This window comes from Carassius carassius, chromosome 21 (assembly GCF_963082965.1).
Source record: "Carassius carassius chromosome 21, fCarCar2.1, whole genome shotgun sequence".
Taxonomy (NCBI): Eukaryota; Metazoa; Chordata; class Actinopteri; order Cypriniformes; family Cyprinidae; genus Carassius; species Carassius carassius.
This window is the reverse complement of record NC_081775.1, coordinates 18,509,207-18,530,123: the sequence shown is the minus strand read 5'-3', so window position 1 is coordinate 18,530,123 and position 20,917 is coordinate 18,509,207. Positions and strand designations below refer to the sequence as shown.

Here is a 20,917-nt window from a genome sequence, read left to right as displayed (position 1 = left end):
ACTTCGACTTTGACACCCAACTTTGCTGTAGAAACCACCTAGAAAAGCTAGTGCACCCATGCAGAACACCTTAGCAACTACCCAGAGACACCTTAATGCCTTATTGAGAGAACCTCTGCAACTGCATAACACTCCAAACACACTTTAGTACTGTAACTGCATAGCAACTCCCTGGCAGCCTCCCAGAACACTCAAGAAACTACATAGAAAACCATCTAAAGGAAACCTTCTTGCAATTGTATGAAACCACCCCCAACCACCTAGAAATGCCCTTGCATCAGCGTAGTAAACCATACACTACAAACCCACGCTTTAGTAACTACATAGCAACACCCTGGCAACCATGCACTACCTTTTTTATTTTTTTCAAGAGAAAAAAAAAAAAAAAAAAAAAATATATATATATATATATATAAACTATTTAGAATTACTATTATAAACAATACATACCGTAGAGCCTCACTCTTCAAAGGATAATTGTAATGTTTTGTGCAATAACATAATACCAACACACACACACGCACGCACGCATGCCCACACACACACACACACACACACACACACAAACACACACACTTTTTGTGTTTGGCAAGGATCCATGGTTGCGGGGCTCGGTGCAAACACTTCTGAAGGGTTGAGGACTTAAAGGACAAAAAGAGGTATTCTCTCTTTTTCTCTCTCTGTGTCCCAGATAATAGTGCTCCTTAACCCCAGTCTGGTTTTCTGATTACCATGGTAACGCTGGGTATTTGATGTGTGTGTTACTATATAATCTTTAAAGTCTATTAAACACTTTACACCCCTTGAGTTCAAGAGGTACTCCGATACCGTACTCAAAGACTACAGATGTGTGTGTACTGTTAATGTGTTGTTTCTGGTGTAGAGTTTGTAGGATCAGCAGTGTAAAAGAGCCAATAGAGTGGGGAGATTTTACTGTGGTGTAATCAGAAAGTACCCCATAAAACAACACAAGATGTCATTTCAATATGTTTGGCAATAAATGAGGGGTGTTACTCTAATAAATGTTTTATAGAGGACAGACGCACACTGGAGTTCAGAAAGTTGTTAACTCTTGTCCCTTACTGCAACATCCCACGACTTCAACAAATGAGCATTACGTCAGCATGACCAGCTGACGTCAATAACAGCTGATGCATCACACTTACACATTCACTTGAGATTCACTGCTTGTTAGGTTCTTTCTGTGAGCACTTTTCTCTTATGTAATGCAGAAAGTGAGGCAATTTCAGCTGCAGCGTACAGGCACTTTCGCCTCTGTGGACTTTAAAATAAAATCTCTTAAAACACTCTTTTCACATTTTCACTACTTGATTTAATTTATCCACTGAACATTTCCAACTTCTGCATCTTGTTTTCTTTCTTTGTTTTTTTTTTTAAAAGACCAACACTATCTTTCTGTATTATATTTCTCTATTTCTGTTTCAATTCTATCCACTTGTTTTCTTTTTATTTATTATGTATAAAAAACACCTTGTTATACGTGTACTGCATTAAGCTACCAGAGATTTTATTATTGCTCTTTTGTTGTTTTTGATTGCTTCTATTGTCCTCATTTGTGAGTTGATTTAGATAAAAGTATCTTCTAAATGTCTAAACGTAAATGTAAATGACAAAAAATGTGCCAAAACTCGAAGAAAGACCCATAAACTTGAAAAGAGATGATGTGGACAGTAAGCGTGCGAGGTCGTGCGCTGTGTATGTGTGTGTCGGCCTGAGATGGACTGATGTCCTTGTGCCAGTGTTGGATTCTGGGTCAGTGTTCCTCAGTTGTAAGACCCGTAGCTAATCACCATGACTGTGGTCAACACAGCAACATGACATAAAACAAATTCCTCAACTAATAACTGGTAAATTGCATCTAATTGATTATCACCACGGCGACATTGCAGTGTCACCTACTCAGTTCTGACTATTATACTCAAATCTGACTGGCCAGTAGTCACGAAACACTGCAATTGTCTTAAAGTTTTGTGACTGAGGATGTCATAACTCACCTAGCTGACAGTTAAATGTGCTAATTAAGGCAAAAGGCTCACCAGCATTCAGAAGGTGAAAATTACACGCTCCTAATCACAGCCTTGGTTTAAGAGTTTTGTTTCACATGGTTCTGTTTTCTTCACACACTCTCCTCTGACATTTATAAAACTTCCCCTCTGAACCTGTGATTTGGGTCTGCACACATTCCACATGCTTCTCAAACTGAATATTATACATAGTCTCACTATTTCACTCTCTTACTTTTTCTCTCCCCCTTTATCTCTCCCTCAGGGTCAAACCATCATAAAGTTAAATCCTTTCACCCATAATCCTCCGTGTCTTTGAAGTGGGCAACAAGGTAACGCAATTCACACACACAATCTTACACACACACACACACACACACACACACACACACACACACACACACACACACACACACACACACACACACACACACACACACACACAGACAGACAGTTACTTAGTCATCTACAACTTATCACAAACATATGTTTATTTAAATCAAATTAAATACCATAAGTAACTCTAGATCCTAGCACATAGAACTTTTATGCATTTTAAGAATAAAAAAAATATTTTTTTTCCAAAAAAATGACACTCACGGATTTTTTTTTGTAAAATGTATCTATTTTTTTGTCTTTAGCAGAATCTGAAGTTATATTGCAAGTATTTTAAATTAAGCTGAACTGTTAACTATCCAAATATATTTTTTGAGAAAAAAAGAAAATATGTGTTAAAAATAGAAAATATATGTTAAAAAAGTTAACATTTAGAAAAAGATTAGGTATGTAGAATATAATCATGCAGAATATGTGCTTTGTACATACTAATAAACAGCCAATATGTTTAAAATAGGCATATGCTAATAAGCAACTAGTGAGAATTAGTCCCTATTACAAAGTGTTTTATAAAATATGTAATGCGAGTCAATGCTCCATTTCTCTGTCCACTAAGGGGTTCTGGCCTGAAACGGTTTAAGACCCCTGATCAAAGTAGCTAAAAACATACACACACACTTATTTCTAGAAAAAAGATAATCTAAAAACTCAATCCATTATCATAAGTTTTACACATATCTGTTTCTGCTCTTTTGCACCACACACACAGCGTTTTCTCATGAGACCAATGTAGCACTTGTCCCAGACCACTTCCTTCTGGATCATTTCTGTGACCTAAAACAGCAGTAAAGTGTACCCTGTGGGAAATTCTACATACCCCCACCCCACACACACACACACACTGATGGGGTCAATCCCTAGCCCCACCCCCAGGTAAGATTATAGATGACTGACAGGTGCTTTATAAGAAAAATGACACTGATTAATATGACTTCAACCTTTTCTTTTTGTTCACTGGGCTTTTTTTCTTCCCTATCTGTTTTGTCTAGGAGAAGTGGAGGTCACACTTATTTGGATGGAAGTGGAAGTGGATTTGGAAAACACTTTGACAAGTCTTCTGCTCTCCTTCCCGCTCCTCTCCCTTCCTTCACAAACAGCCCCTGAATCCCTGCAGCGGCTGAAGATCTGTTCCCAGTAAGAGCTGTCAGAAGAGATTCTGGAGACTGGATGAAGAGACAGTGTGTGTGTCGCAGCATACCGTCAGGAAGCTGTCAAGGCCTCTGGTATGATACTAATGATCACACACATACACACACAGACAGCGGTAACATTATTCATGGGGATGGTGAGAGATTATCAGCAGCTTGACTTATTCTGCTGGGAATGTGATGGGATAAGAGTGGCGGATCACTGCTGGAGTTTTGAGCCTTCGACCCACAAGTCTCTGGGTGTCAGTTCCAGACTAACCCAATGGGACCATCTCACACACACACACACACACATATGCACTGTAGCTTTTCTCCACTGTATAATACCTTTATCACTTTACATTTAATCCCTTGTCAGTTTTACTGCAGTTTTGCTACATTTTAAAGTTTGACTCTCACTCTATGTGTCCTTCTTTCTGTTGCACACACACATATACACACTTCCTCTGGATGAGCTGTCTCAAAAGAGGCAGAAATCCCCTCTATTAGAGTGTAATTGAAAGGCAGGGGCCGCAGTAAAAGATGATAGATAGGTTTTACACACACACCTTGTTTCTCAGGTGTCAGTTAAAACTGATTGGACCATGCAGGTGGGCCATTTATGGTTTCCAAAGAACCACCCATCTGGGAAATCACCCTTAGAAAGAAACAGAGCAAGATGTATTTAACAGGTCAAGGGAAAAATCTCTCACACACAGCATTAAAAAGCATCTACTCCTCTGCAATTCATTTTTGATCGAACAAAAAGACAATTTTCTCCTCATCTGAAGCCAAAAAAAGTCAGACAGACAGACTGAGAGAAAGATAAAACTTCTAAAATCACCTCTAAATGACGCCTAGGAAACCTGAATTGGTTATATGTAGTGGAACAAATTATTTAATGGCCTGCAAATGATAAAAAATGCTATAGAAAGGAGCTCTTTATTAGATTTACAGATGCAAAATCCACAGAGTAACTTCATAAAGAACCCTCTATAACAAACCAGAGGGAATATGCATTCATATACTCCATCTTTACCTTGTACACCCACACACAATTGAATAACACGCACACAAAGAAGCTCATATGCAAACATAAACAGTATAAAACACTGAACAGCAGGCTTTAAAGACATATGGCAAGACAAATGTCAAGTTACTACTATAAACGTGGATAAGCAGATCTACACAGGGAGTAGACAGCACAGGCTCCAGCCTCGTGTGTGTGTGCACACTTAAGACTTTGTGTTTAGTTTGGTGAATGTTTAATTTAATTCAGTAATGAGTGCAGCTGCAGGAGAACTGAACAAAAGTGATTTCACACAGAACAAATGGCCTATAAAGAAAAAAAGAAATGGCTATGGTGAATAAATAAAGTGTTATGCTATACTAATACATAAACTAATATGTTATTGAAATGGAATTATAAGTATGACAGTCTAACACTAACTGAAGTAATACAAAGGATTATTTTCTATTTTGAAGAATCTATTTTCTAAGCGCATCTTAATAATCTTATTGTGACCAATTCATCCATGTCATTTTGTAATTTTAATCAAAATCATAACTAGATTCCGGTGAAATGATATATGCAGGACCACTTTAAGTTCAGTTAAATCTCGTATTTTACTGCACACTCTCATTCAGATATGCCTCCATCGTATCAAGAACCATCAAAGAACCAAGTCCCGGCCCTACATTTTTTTCTTTTCCAATAATCATTTGGATGTACATTGCCATATGGAAGAAAGAGACTTGAAATTAAAGATTTTTTTTTAAATTGACTTGAAATTGAAAAATGTATACCCCAGTGGAAAATGTACAATGAGGGTTTTATCTTGGATGTTTTTTCCTACAGAATTCCATGTGGTGACACGTGAAATATTCCAGATGTAAAACTACTAAAATGGTTTAAAATTTTTGTAACAGGTGCAGTTTCACAGAGACTGCTCATCTCATTTATGATGCTGGAAGACAGAGATATAATATACAAGCAAAAAAAGTTATTCAATTTTCCATTGTCATAAAAGTTTTGGAATACATCACTCAGTACAAGGCCAGTAAGAAATATTTATGGACCCTGAGTGTATTGTCACCATTTACTTTGTTCCAAACGTGCAATTTCTTTCTTGCATAGACCAAGTCACTCTTTTCCAGAGAATGAAAGTGAATGGTGACCATGACTAGTTCAAATTCTTCTTTCATATGGGGTTTGGAATGACAGGAAGTTGCGTAAATGATGTACTATTAACTATTAAGTTAGTTCAAAATAAATGTATTTAATATACAATGTGATTAAAATGACAGAAACTTTTTATCCTTTATTAACACTTATTTACATTATTGACTATTACTAATATTTCAAAAAATCTATAATAACAAAATAAAATAAGACAAAATAAATAATAACAAATACAAATATTTCACGCTGTTTAAGTCTAAAATACGTTGTGTGAGTGTAGTTTCCAAAGGAATGCAAGCAGGAATTCTCGTCATTGTCTCCACTGAGCTCTCGTCTCGTCTCGTCTCCCACACACACACACACACACACACACACACACACACACACACACACACACAAACACACACATACAATTTGCTGCATGTTCAAGAAAGGTCAATACCAGCTTACATCCAGTCTAGAAGGTGTCCTTGTTAATGGAAACGTGTGGGAATTGCTAGTGCTTATCACTATTTGACTAATTAGAGAATCAATCTGACCACTAATAAGCCACACAGCAATAAAGAAACCAAAGAATTCCACATTTCTCATCTCCACACACATACAGAGACAAAACTGCCCCACTATCTGCTGTAAGGTGCCCTAGGGCAAATAACCATTGAGGGTGTGTACAGCAGCCAGGTGTGTGTGTGAGTGTGTATGTGATTGACAGGTATTGATTTACTATGGCTGAGAGTGCTAGTGGGTAGAATCTCAAAGGGAATGGACCTTCAACACTACACACACACACACACACACACACACACACACACACACACACACACACACACAGTCATTATATTTCACTTGATCAGTAGTTTCTCCTGTGGTGCTTCTGCAGTATGTAAATATGCAGAAGAGTGCTGTTCCACTTATGAAATCAAATAAGTTTGCTAAGAGAGGATTATTTTCTCTCTTACTCACATACACATGCACACACACACTCTCACACTCAAGCAGGTAGCTTGTTAGGGGTTTTGTGGGCATCAAATCCAAATTTGCAACCCACCCCCATCTCTCCTCATCCTGGGACTCTATTTTTCAAACACACACACACACACACACACACACACACAAACTGCTAGCCATGCACGTCCGATATCTTCTATCTTCTTTCATTATTTAAAAGCTGCTGCTGAACACACACTTTAGTCGACCACTACGGGGTAATGAGCTAGGATGCAACCTAACCACACACACTCAGACATGAGCAGCATACTACTGAGGGGTGTATATAGGGACACATTCTCCCCCTTTCGTGCACACATTTCTACACACACACACACACACACACACACACACACACACACACACTTCTACTCTGATGAGCATTAGCTAATCCACACTGACGGGCCTGCTCCATTACCCATAATCCTTAATGCCTTTTTAATGTATCGTTCTTTCTTTTTCTCTCTGACTGTCGCTCTCTCTCTTTCTATATATATAGTGGCATCTTTAGCCGATGGATTTGAACCTGTCTGTCTGTCCAGTTACACTCAGTCTGGTTCTATTAAAGGGGAAATCTATCAGTGTCACACAGTCATTCGGACCTTTTTACAAAGGTGTCACGCTGTATTCCTTCCCCTATTACAATCAGTTCCTAGAGCTCTAGTTTGGCTGAAAGTGAATGACAAACAGTTTTGGAAGTAAGTAGAGAATTATACTGAGGAATGTTTCCCATTTAGTGTCGATGCCTCTTAACAATTCCCATTCCGTAACGCTTCCATTGGTAATTCTTTTGAATTTGTGGAAGAACTATTTGGATAACAGAAATAGAATTCTGTAACCAAATGCACATATTTCATTCATTTTTATAAAATACCACTAACATAACTCATTTGTGTATCTCTCCAGCACAATCAACAACTTGCAGGTCGTCATGATTTATCTGTTCACTCTTTAATCATGGCCACGTAACAACAGACATACACACTCACATGCCCAACACAAACAAACACACTCCCTGGTTTAAAAGCATGTGTTCAGGAATGCCTCCCTCTTTTTAATCAAGCAGCAATGTTTTGTCATCTTTCAGACCCATATGAACACACACACACACACACACACACATCTGCGGGCACTGTCTAATGACATCATACCTCTATAGCCCTTACTTAAAAATAAACATATAGTGATGGAAAAATACTTTATCAAAAATCACATTTATCTGAGAAGGGTTTATCAAGCTCAGTGTGTTATCTATATAATCTATCTAAATTTGTGTGTGCACAGGTTTGACTGTACTTTTGCAGATTAAATTTTTGATGAAATATACAAATATAGTGAAACATGTTAAAAAGGGGACATTCGAGGACATTTGAAGTGCTCCTCATTGTTTGAAAGGCTCATAAATATTCTTTAAATCTACTGATATCAACAGGTCTGTGTATGATTACACTGGAGGTTTAGCAAATATCATCATCACCATATAGAAACAATCTATGAGAGACTACCATTCAAAAGTCTCAGATCAGAATTTTTTTTTAAAGAAATTAATACTTTTATTCATCAGTGACACACTAGATTGATCATAAAGTGACAGTAAAGGCTTTTATATTGTTACAAACTGTTTTTTTTCTTTACCTTTGCTGTTCATCAAAGAATTCCAAATAAAATTTATGATATTATCAATACTGATTTCTAAAGACAGGAGTAATGGCTGCTGAAAATTCAGCTTTGCCATCACAAGAATAAATTACATTTTAATTACAATATATTAAAAAAGGAAACGTATTTTAAATTGTATTAATATTTCACAATATTGTTTTTTTTTTGTTTTGTTTGTTTGTTTTTTTTTTTACTGTATTTTGGATCAAATAAATGGAGCCTTTGTGAGCATAGGAGACTTCAAAAACATCTTCCTGACCCAAATATTACTTGAAAAGCAGTCTGGTGAAAATGTGTATAGTGTGTGTATATTGAACGTTTGTGTATGTGAGAAGTGAAATGTGGCAACAGCAGCACAAAAGACCATCACAATGACCTTAATCAGCACATGCACACATACTTACGTCATAAAAACAACTTACACCTCTCTCTCTCTCTCTCTCTCTCTCTCTCTCTCTCTCTCTCTCTCACACACACACACACACACCTGTACAAGTCTGCACAAACACACAAACATACACACATCATTTGCTACAGTATTATTACAAAAATCAACACCCTTTTTCACTGCTCTCTATTGCTTTCTGATTTATCATTCTGTCCTTATCTGTTCATCTTCCCCTCTCCCTCCAGAGTAAGTATGTTGTCCCACCTTCAGTAAACTGACCTGTTCAACATTTTTGCACTTTTGACTTGATCCTGTTCTTCTTTCGCCATCTTCATATCCTCTAAAAACTCCCGACAGACATTCTCAAGAAAGTCACAGACACTCAATATAAACATAATCAATAACAATCAAAACTGGCAAGCAATAACAAGTATTATATAGTATTATATATATACATATAGTATAATAATTATATGTTATTGTTAACTTCTGCAAGCTGTATTTCAAACCAGTTCTTTGTTCTTGCTCAAGCTACAATGAAAGATTAATTCAGACTTGAAAAGACTGTACAAGTTTACATAACCACTTATGAAGTGTAACTGCAGTGGTGTTACAGTATGTGTGAATAGACTACAGTAAACAATACACATTTAAAGTGCACTCAGTATTTTTTTCTTTTAAAAAATTTACACAAAGAAATTAATAGTATTATTATTTTTTATAGTATTACATTATTAAAGTGTAAAATCTTTTGCAAAAGAGAGGATCACTACAGTTATATCAGTAGCCTAATTTGCATATATAAATATTAAAACTGTGGAACATAAACTGTTAAGTGCCAGTAAGTAATAAATTGACAATTTTATATTCTACACTGTTTTGTCTAAAGAAAAAACAAACAAAAAAAAACCTCAAAATGTAAAACCAACCATTTTAAATTTTATTTAGAAATTACAACACTATAGTACAGCACTGTATGCAAAATGGATATTCATAGATCTATTGATCAACCTGCCAACAGTTTCTTGAAATAATATAATTCATAATTATTTCCTAATTATTTTCAATTAATTAATTTCAGAACAGTCAACTTTGTTGTTGAGTTATAACTTTCTGATAGATTTCAGAAAGACATGTCTTAAATCTATGCTCTTCAAGCCCAGAAGGAGACAGGAGTGACCATGGTTGATTTATATTTTTGGAACGTAGTTCTGGAGAGCGGCTGCAGTTATCTGCATGATGTTTCTAGCAAACGCTCAAGAGGAGAGAGTTCACATAATCCTTAACATCTCAGAAACACGAGCAGTCAAATCGCTCCTCTATCCTTCCACTACACCATGACCATGTGCCACTTTACATCTGGTTTTAGGCTGCAAGACTCCTTTCAATAGCATCCTTATAAAGTATCTGAACACGTGAGGAAGGATGTGAGGATCTAATCAACCTTCAAAACTTCATTTGGAATGAACACCTCAAAATGATATATTAAGAGTCACTGAGTCACATGGCTGTTCTAGAGACAATGCTCCAGGCACAAACCCAGACTCCTCAACCACAAAAAAAGAAACTCAGAGTATTTAAAATCATTAAATTCATCTGCCTGTAACTTTCATGATAGTGCAACAATGGAGAAAAGATTATGTAACAACAGTATTTAAAGGAAGTTCAAAATTATTTTGTGAGGTTGCTTCAACTACCAGAAATATCCTGAAGTTTGACACTCTAATGATATTTTAGGGCTCCCACACTTTTTGACCCACTTTTCCACATCCTTTTCAGGCGTCTGTGATTACATCAAAGTCTTTTTACTTCAGAATGATTCATTAATGAATAATTTAGTAAACTGATTCAACTGAAGTGATTTGCCTACAAATTGGGCATCACAATGGCCTGTTATCAAGTTTAATTCTAAACAAAAGAAATATCTAGCTGATGTAGTATTTTAAAGTTAAATATAAAATAGATTTTTCCATAATTTTTTATGATGTATTAAATGTAGATGACTTTTTCAGGCCTGGAGAACACAACTAGAAGATTCCTGATATATTTTCCATGGCTTTCCTTTACTTGGGAACCCAGAATGTATTCAACCTAATGAGTCCGGCCTACAGGTCCCACCAGAGTTAAGTAGTACGACACTCCACAAAACAATCAATAACCCCACCAAAGAGACACCCGCCACACCCACCCGCAATCTCCTATCGGAATAGAAACTCCAGCAGTGACAGGACATCTGACAACTGTGGTCTAATAGATGGATATAAAGGGCCCTGAAAGAGAGTGTGAGATTGTGTGAGTGTGAAAGCATGAGTGTGTGTGTGTGCATGAGGAGGGGGAGCCAAATTAATCTGGGGTCTGATACCCCCCTATGGGAGCAGCTCAATTAACGATCCACACCGGCTGAGGCACCGGGCTAAAAGCCATCTCACTCTCAGTCTCTCTTACTTACTCTCTACCCACCCCCTAATCCTGAGAGCAGGAATCAAGGAACCAGAAAGAAATAAGAAAGTCAGATGCACATTAAAGGAGATTCTGGGATCTTTCGGTTGTGTGTGCATGAGTCGTTGCATGTAATTTCATCAAGCACACACACACACACACACACACACACAATGCCCGCCCAGAGTCGCCACTAAAAAAACACAACATTCTTCTCCTCATCAAAAACACAGCTGACCAAAAACACACAGTGTTTCTGTGTGAACACATGTGTGGAGAGTCTGTGTGTTGTAGGTATGTGAGTGTTTGTCTAATTACTGTTTTGGGTAGTGCATGGTATGGATTATGTTTGTATACATTCTTCACTATAGTTTGGGGGCAAATTCTGACAAACCCACTCTTTTGGGACTTTTCGGATGTTCTTGGTTTGAAAACTAACTGATTGACAAATAAATGTATTTGTATTGTAAAGATGAAGCCTGTCTTAATCTATAACCCTAAGGCATAAATAAATAAACAGAGAGATACTGATAAATATATAGGGGTGTGTGTGTGTGTGTTTATAAATTTGCTTAATTTGTTTTAAAAAGTCTATGAAAATAGCTTTAAAGAAAAATTAATATAAGTCTATCATACATTTCCACTCAGAAAGAACTAAATTTTTAGTTTGTGTGTGACTATTCACTCTCATTTTGTCATCTTTTCATTAATCTGTGATGGTTTTGGGGTAGAGAATATAAAAATCATAAAATGTTGATGGTGGAGTGATGATAACAGTCTTTTGCTCTTTGTGTGAACCAAAGAACATCATCCCATGAGCAACACAGGAACAGTCAGAGTTGCACCAGGGTAAATATTTCAGCAGAAACACACTTACAGAATGAACACGTCTTTCCCTATCACTCTTCCATTCTTTATCTGTCACTCTCTCCTTCCCTTATTCACAGACCATTTAATCTTTTAATATCATCCTATATTAAGAAAACACAGTCCAGATAGGCCAGTCCACACACATACAAAGAGACATGCAATCTTAATAACTGTTCATAACTGTACCAACATAACAACCCATGATTTATCCACAAGATCTCATACTCACCTATAGTATTCGCTCTAGAAACACAGTGTTTCATTCATTCACATACTGCACGATATGTTAAATACACACCATGCACAAAGAGGATGAACAGCTTGTCGCATTGGAGGGCTCCCTACCTCATGTACAACTCTCTCACTTTTTCAACTATTTGTTTGGCTTTTATTTAAAGCATTCTCGTAAATATCAAAATATTTAAATGCAGATTAGTACAAATGAATCCACACTAATCATAAATTAAAAAGGGAAACCCAGGCATTCACACACACTCCTATATACAAACACAGCATTGCTATAAAATTGCTAGAAGAGAAACTAACTTACCTTTTACTCTTTCAGCTTTTTTCTCTTTCTTTTTCCCCCGCGAGTCCTTTAAGCCTGAAGTTCATCCGTTCCTGACAGGTGCCATGGTCCCGTAGACTCCAGAGGAACGACAGGCTCACACACACACTCTCCTCAGCCTCTCCAGAACACACACACACACACACACACGGTGAGGAGGAATGACAGATCACAGCAGCAGCAACAGTCCTCGCATGGACATGTGTCTCCAATGTGAAGTCCAAGGCTACTTCTAATTAATATGTCTGTCTTTTTTCCCTCTCTCTCTCAGTCTCTTCTGTCCAGGTCTGAAATGATTTTTCAGACTTCTCTCTCTTTTTCTTCTTTATTTTATTTCTTTGCTCTTAATTCCACTGTTTCTTTCTTTCTCTATCTACCTTCTTTTTTCCAGTCTTTCTCTGCTTTGGTTCTTGCGCTGACTGCTACCGCAGAGCTCTCCAGCTTTCCCCTTCTCTCTCTCTCTCTCTATCTCTCTCTCTCTCTCTTTCCCCTCCCTCGGTCAGCCACTCCCTCCTGTATGGCAGGCTATTATGGGTGGAGACTGGTCAGAGGTAAAAGTCTCTCTCTCTCTCGTGAATACTGCGATATGTACTATCAGATAAGTGTTTTGTTATAGTGGAATGTTTTAATTAGTTTTGGATGGGTTCCTATGGACTCCAGTGCAACTTTAGCTCACCTTAGGAGTGTAATGAGGTAAATTATTAAAGAGATAGCTCACCAAAAAATTAAGTCTTCCTTAGTCGTTCCAAACCTGTACGACTTCTTCTGTGGAACAAAGAAAAAATTGAAAGATTCTAGCATTTCAAGTCTTCTGAAAGTTTTGTTTGAGGAACTGCCTGAAAAGTTACTATTCACGGAGCATCTTCTATCAGAGTTCATAAGAAATTAGCAATGTCTGATTCATGAATGAGTCAGATTATCCAATTCTCAAAACCAACCTAAATTATTCGCCCACACAGATGGACTGATACGGTTCTCAACTTCAGTGATCTGGTCACAGTGGTCAACAGCTCACTGGAAGAAAAAAGTCAGTAAATAAAAATTCTAATTGTGGTTTGTTTAAAAAAAAAAAAAGCTATAGTACTACTTCAGATGATGAAGTATAGTGTACACAACATATGAATCACTTTAGTGATGCTTGAAAATCCAGTTCCCATTCATTTCAACTGAAAGAAAAAGAACAACTAGTAAATTTTTTCAGTCTCTCATTGTATGTTCTGAAAATAAGGTTTTTCATTTTTAGGTGAACTATCCCTTCGCCTCTACATTTAAAACAGTGTATCCATGAAATGAATCTAAAAATCTAACAATCATTAGAAGCTCAGTGTGTGCTGCACTACACACTTTCGACTGAGCGGCGTCATTATGGCACCGATGAGACACTCTAGAGGGCAACAGTCAGCAAATATGATTTCATCGAGCTCTAAAACACACTTACATTTTATTCTCTTTCCCTCCTTCTGTTTGGCAAACACACTAGACCATATGTTTCTAGGTGTTTGGTACCTGAAACAACAATAATCAGAGATTCTGTAACAAGTTTCATTGTGAGAGGGAGATCAAGGAAGTGAGACAGAAAGAGAGAGAGAGATAGCTGGTCCATGTTATGTGATACTTACCATAAGCTGTGACGGAGACCTGGTGTCGTCAGCAGCATATAATGTAAACCTTTGTTTTCCATTTGCTTCACGCACACACAGAAACAGACAACAGCACACATGAACAGGTGTAAGAATGATTTAAAATGTAACTGGATATCTTAAGCAAGAAAAATAATGAATAAAGTAACAGAAATGATTCAACTCAAAGTGGAATTTTACTTGATATATTTCAGAATGAAACTGGAAATTCAATAAAACAAAAAAGAGCAGACAGGACATTACTTTATCAGGACTAAATGCGAGTTTACTGAAACAATTTGGCTACTGCCAAATATTATCCATTAGTTCACATAGCAAAAAGAAAAAAGAGAAAAAAGGAAAGTCATTTTTCAAAATTTGTATCAAAATATCACAAAGACCATTTTTTAGATTTGGAAGAACAAGCACTATTGAATCATTCACAGTAAGACCAGGAAAATAAATGAAGAAATTAAATAGAGTTAAGGCTGATTTTGTGTAGAAATGGGGTGACAGTGGTTACTATGCCCTTACACACACTCTTCAAAAAAGGATTGTTACTGACGTTGGTGGTTCTATGAAGAACATTTAACATCCATAGAACTTTTCCATTCCACAAAAGGTTATTTATAGTGGAAAAAGGATTATTAAGATTATTATAATGTTCTTCACACTAAAAACTAAATATTCTTTCCACTGAAACTTTCTTTTGAGAACCCAAAATAGTTCTTCTATGGCATCACTTTGAAAACCCCCTTTCAAAACCTGAGTGTAAATGGAAACAAGCACATACTGTACACACACATTTTCACCTGCTACTCTCCCACTTTTCGGCTTCTCTTCCTCTCAGCTGAAAGATGATGGAGAACACATACATATACACAGACATGGTCCCTCCAGGCTACATTCATTTGTGTGTGCGTGTGTACTGTAGGACTGAATAGTCCAGGTGGAGAAACAAATCAAGAAATAGGAATGGTGCTGTGAGAGCCATAAAGGCCAGGACCACCCTAAATGAACTAAACACACACAAAATTACACAATCACAAAATAATGTGTGTTCATTTAACCTGGCTCATAACTAAGTGATCCAACCTTGCATTAAATTCCCAAGTCAAGATTGCTTCCTTTTATCTTACAGAAAGCCTACAATAAGAACAGGTTCCTGTAATTACGCGAGTATTCCTGTACAACCATGAGTTAAGAGGCTCGCTCAAGGGCACTGCGGTGACAGAACATGATGGGCATCTTGGTAACCGTTCATTTCATGGGTTGCCCCAACTGGAGATTAAACCTGTGACCTCTGCTACCACATCAGCGCTGTTACTCCACACAGCCATTACTCCTCATCTTCATCTAACCTCAGAGACACTATAAAGAGGAGACAAACCACTGGTAGAAAACGAATGTGAGGAATCATAATGCTGAAAATAATGAATAGCAGTCCCATCTTTTAGTTAAGAGTCAATTGTCTTTTAATAGAGGCATTGCTTTCCATTGCCTATTCCTGAATCCACATGTGCATTGCGCTGAGAAAAAAAACAAAAAAACAAAACAAAAAAATTATATATATTATTTTTCCCCCAAAGTGCAATAAGAACATGGTTAAAACGTATATCAACAAGCAAAATTTAATAGCTAAAATTTAGTGGATTTTATTTTATTTTTTTGATTTATTGGTAAGAAATATATAAACCAGGTCATTGTGTATTTAAAACATATTTAGTTTGTATTAATATTATATATCTTACCCACTTTACTTTTGTATGACTGATAAATAGGCTATGCGTTTGTTATGTTTATTAGTTTATGTTAAAACTGTTGTTAGAATAATCAAAATTGGTGGATATTTTATGTCCAATTTAATAAATATTTAAAAAATTATTTGTGAATACACTTTTCTACATTAGTGTGTATAGCTGAGCTAGCCAGAATTTTTTTTTGTTTTTGTTTCCCCAATTCACTGTCATTTCAGTCAACATAAAAACAAGAATGAATGCTAGATTTGATTTTAATGAATAATACCAAGAATAATTTCCTTTTAATTTACACATTCGAATTACATTACACAATATAACTACAGTATGTCGTACATGAATTTCTGTAAGTACATGTAATAATAATCGCAATATATAATGTTATGTTTTCATCAACTAAAGCATGTGTGGGTAACTGATTTAATTTAAAATATTTCATAAATTCATAAACAATATATATGGCACTAAAACTTAATTAAATAGAATATCATTCTCACACGTGTGGTAATTTGTGGCTTCTTGTGACCGCTCATTCTTGTTTCCACAACAATCTGCATTGTTGCATTATGGGAATAAATAGATTATGAAACCCATTTAATCATTTCATAAACATTTGATTTCCATCTCATGTAAAAGCTTTTCCAGTCAGATGTTTGCGAACTGAAGGCTAGGGTAAGTTTGTCTAGCTTATAATAGAATGACTCAAAATCAGCCTTTTATGTCACTGATCTCTTACACAATAGAAGTTTACATAGTCTTTCTACTGTAATTTATTCAGTTGTGAATGTTATTTGAAGAAATATTGATGTGGAGAAATGTAGGTAAGATCACATACTGTAGTACATTCAGTGGCATCATAAATCACTTCAAGACTGTACTTATTAAGTATAAAGAGCTTTTATATTTGTAATACCTTTTACTGTTGCAACTATATCATAAGAACAGGCCATCTACTTCCTTCATTAATGCACTTATTAGATTTAAAATGTAAACAACTCAACTGCAGTTGAAGTAGTGAACAGGGAGCCATAGCATAGCACACCAGAGATGTAGTATATTTTGTAATTTCTGCAGACCTCTTGATGATTATGATAATTAATGATACTTAATACCCTGTCCTCCGGTCAGAGAGCTGAATCAAATCAAAATGTTCCCTACTTGATCCCGCTGTCTCTCTCTGTTATTCGCTTCAGCCAGCATTCCTGATGGACTGAGTGGAATTCAGGCATTCCGGCCAAAGTCTTCCGCACACACAAAGCGCAGTGGAATTCTGATGTTGTTTCAAAATGAGGAGTTGAGCCCCCTCTCACTTCAGATACCGAATGCATTATTATATTCTGTGTGTATTGCTTTACCGCCGACTGTCTGATCAGTATTGTTCCCACCGGATGACCTTTGACATGTAGCTCCGCCTGTTTTGATCCTACAGTCTCAGCCAGGGCACAAGCATAGTGTGTGTTGATGCGGGGCAAGAATTTGACTTGTTACCTGCCAACAAAGTACAACAACGGGATGGTCCATGGAGCATTAGCAAGTTGATGAATGTGTTCACACACACATACACACGTCTCAAGGTCTTTGCAAGCATTGTGGTACATTTGCTATCAGTGCGGCCGAGTCCTTGAAAACTGTTTATCAATCACTACTGGCTCAGTTAGGATGAGAGAGAGAGAGAGAGAGAGAGACAGAAGAGATCAGAATGTGGAAAAAGAGTGGAAGAGGGACACAGCGGTTTCTGGCAAAAGCAGGTTCCGCTGTAGCATGCTGGAGTGTGTGCGTGTGTTTTGGAAACGGTGTATCTATGCGCATGTGCATGCATCACTCAGTTTTAATGTATAAGTCTGTTATTATTTATCATGCCGTGAGGTCAGGCCTTAAAGTCGCCATCCATAACCACTGCCACCACAACAAATAGCTTGAAAGAATGAAAGAATTACTCCAAAAACCATGTGTTAGCTATTAAACTGTAACGTTTAAAAAACAGAACAGTCAGGTACACTAAGATTCCAAAGTTTAGGATCAGTAAGATTATTTTTATTTTTTTTGACATAAATTACGTTTATTCAGCAAGGTTGCACTACATTGATTAAAAGTGACAGTAAAGACATTTATATTGTTCCAAGCTTTCTATTTCAAATAAAAGGTCTTTCCTTGGAACTTTCTATTCTACAAATAATCCTGAAAAATATATAGTCTCATCATTTCCACCAAAAAGTCAAGTTTTCAAGTTCAAAGTTTTCAACAGTGATAATTATTAAGAAACTTTACTTGAGCCCTAAAATCAGCATATTAGAATGATTTCTGAAAGATCATTGGATACTGAAGACTGGAGTAATGGCTGCTAAAAATTCAGATTTGCCATCACAAGAAATTATATTTTAATATATAATAAAATACAAAACAGTTATTATAAATAATAATAGTAATTCACAATATCACTGCTTTTACTGTATTTTTGATTAAATAAATGCAACCTTTGTGAGCAAGATACTTCCTTAAAAACAATCTTACAGAACCAAAATGTTTTGTGTGTGTGTGTGTGTGTGTGTGTATGAATATAAATATAGAGAATAAATCCTAAAATTCATATTTGATTTCAGTAAGTCGTACATCAGTATGTACAGGCCAATACAAAAGACATTTAGAATTTGGAGATTTAACAAATGTTAAAACATTAATTGTGCCATTTGCTCAAAAACGTGAAAACAGAAAAATGTATTGAATAAAAACTAATGGAGTCTTTTAGTTGATAAATGTGAAGTGGCATTTAAAATACATTTAATCAAACTGAGTCACATTATTCAGTTCCAAGTTCGCTAATTTATGTGTTTTCAGTTGGTCTGAAGCCCATTTCTTAATTTACCAGCCACATTAACAGTACCCAGTAGTTTATGCCCTTAAATGTCTGTTTTTTTTTTCTGTAACAGATGTGTGCTGGTTGTTCGGAACTATACATAAAAAAACACAAAATCCATGTTAGAAAAAGTTAATTTAAAGAGAAAATAGTGAGATGTGAGATGTGTAATGTGAACAGAGAGGATAGTTCAGTAAGAATGAAATGGAAAGAAAAAATAATTTTCAGGACATAGTTTCATATTCATGCAATATAATTGTACAGATGTCTGTCTGTGATTTCTACTCAGATTTTATGGCAGTTATAAAGACACACATTTGCTGTTTTACAGAAGATTGCTCAAAGATCGGGACTTCCCTCTTTTCAGACACTGTAATCGAGAGACTTTAAAGCACTGGGCTTTTCCCTGACACACACACACACACACACACACACACACACATGCTTAAGCCACATGTGAGGGCCTTGGTAATTGTAGCTAAACTCTGTTAGTGCTTTTAATGATTATCAAGGTAAACCTATCAGCACATTTTCCTGATACTCTCTGAATCATGCAGTGGACATCTGAAAAGGTACATTCTGAGAAACTGAATCAGTAAGTGTACATTTTGATAAGTATACATTCAATACACAATGATGTTCGACGTTTACAATGTACTGTATATACGTCTATGCAAATGTAACAAATATTTAAACAATTTTGTTTTGGATAAGTGCAAGATGAGTCATCAATATTTTTTGTTCTTTTTTTTCCCACGAAGAGAAGTGTGGACTGAAGAAAACGAAGAAAGAGGAAAAATGGGAATTCGGTTTATTAGGGGACAGAATGGAGGAAGTGAAATCTGTGTGTGATATTTCACTGGCTTCACTCATTTGTGTGACTAGCAGTGTCTGACCTTTTACATCACAGTGACATCATCATACATATTGTCATCTGCTGAATTGCTAATTGTTCTCTTACCACTCATACATCTGTATCAGATCAGTTACAATAATGCAAAAGACAAACAGCTCATTCACAGCTCTGAAAGGAATTGCATACAGTCAGCCCAATCTGTTCTCAATCTGTTGTTTCTTCCTTTCATCCTGCCATCTGTGAATTCACCCTTTCTGATTTTTATAGCTCAAACTGCTTTCTCTTTTTCTGAACTCTTGCCATATCTGCTAAACCAGTGGACCTTTACTGGTGGGCAAATAATAAAATGCAAATAGGTGCACAGGATTTTTGAGGCCATTACCATTCACCAATACACCAAGATGGGCCTATGGCAATACTGATTGCATTGTTCATTTTTAAAGTGACCCTAGTCACATTTGTAGTTAATATACTGCATCAAAATGACCAAACTATAAAACTATACTTGTGAATCATTCTGTTACTATCAAAGACCAACATGACACAGTACTGGCAACCAGTAAACAGCATGAGATCACAGCCAACAGTGATACATTCTAAAATGCAATAAAATGTAACTACAATGCAACTAACCATATAAGTAACCTAGGACAATGAATAATTTCTAATGTTGTTGACATCAAAGGTCACCTATCGGATCAAGACAGATATTTTGGTGCAAATACCTTTGCCAATTGGTACAAACCATCTAAATTAGCCATACACCATGTTATTCTCCAAACTATGAAAACAGAAAAGTAAATACTGTATGACCAAGATTACATCAAATATTGTTTCATATGCAATTATGATAAATACACTTGTTGACCACAATTTGTTTGCTGCTCAGAGCATGAAACCATCCAAATTCAAGAGACAAATCAAACAGTCAAACTATAAAAACAGCACATGATACATCTGCAGCCTTTTACATGTTTACAAAGTTGTTCTGTTTGCTTATTGGCGGGCCTACGCAGGATCACCACTTGATGTAAAAACCGCTGTTAAAAAACACTATTTAACAATTACGCGGTTGGTCTGGTGAACAGTGTTCAAAAATGACCAAATTTTTGTTTTGGTAAAGCCTCTAAAACTATGCAGAAATTAAGTGACCAAGAGAAGAAACTTCTCTTTCATCATTCATCTCATTTT

General features: G+C 36.3%; 1 protein-coding gene across 3 annotated transcripts in view; it reads right to left on the bottom strand.

Moving 5' to 3' along the window:
• sema3b (sema domain, immunoglobulin domain (Ig), short basic domain, secreted, (semaphorin) 3B) overlaps positions 1-15,367 on the bottom strand; it is a 34,060-nt gene extending 18,693 nt beyond the window's left edge. The window contains exons 1-5 of one of the 3 annotated variants that reach the window (XM_059503573.1): positions 15,072-15,367; positions 14,260-14,324; positions 14,071-14,146; positions 12,783-13,402; positions 12,623-12,750 (exon numbers count right to left, since the gene is read on the bottom strand). The gene's annotated coding sequence lies outside the window, so the exon portion shown is untranslated. Of the gene's footprint in view, positions 1-12,622; positions 12,751-12,780; positions 13,403-14,070; positions 14,147-14,259; positions 14,325-15,071 lie in introns of all 3 variants that reach the window. The other 2 variants (XM_059503572.1, XM_059503571.1) reach the window with 2 other exon arrangements.
• Between the last annotated feature and the right edge of the window lie 5,550 nt (positions 15,368-20,917).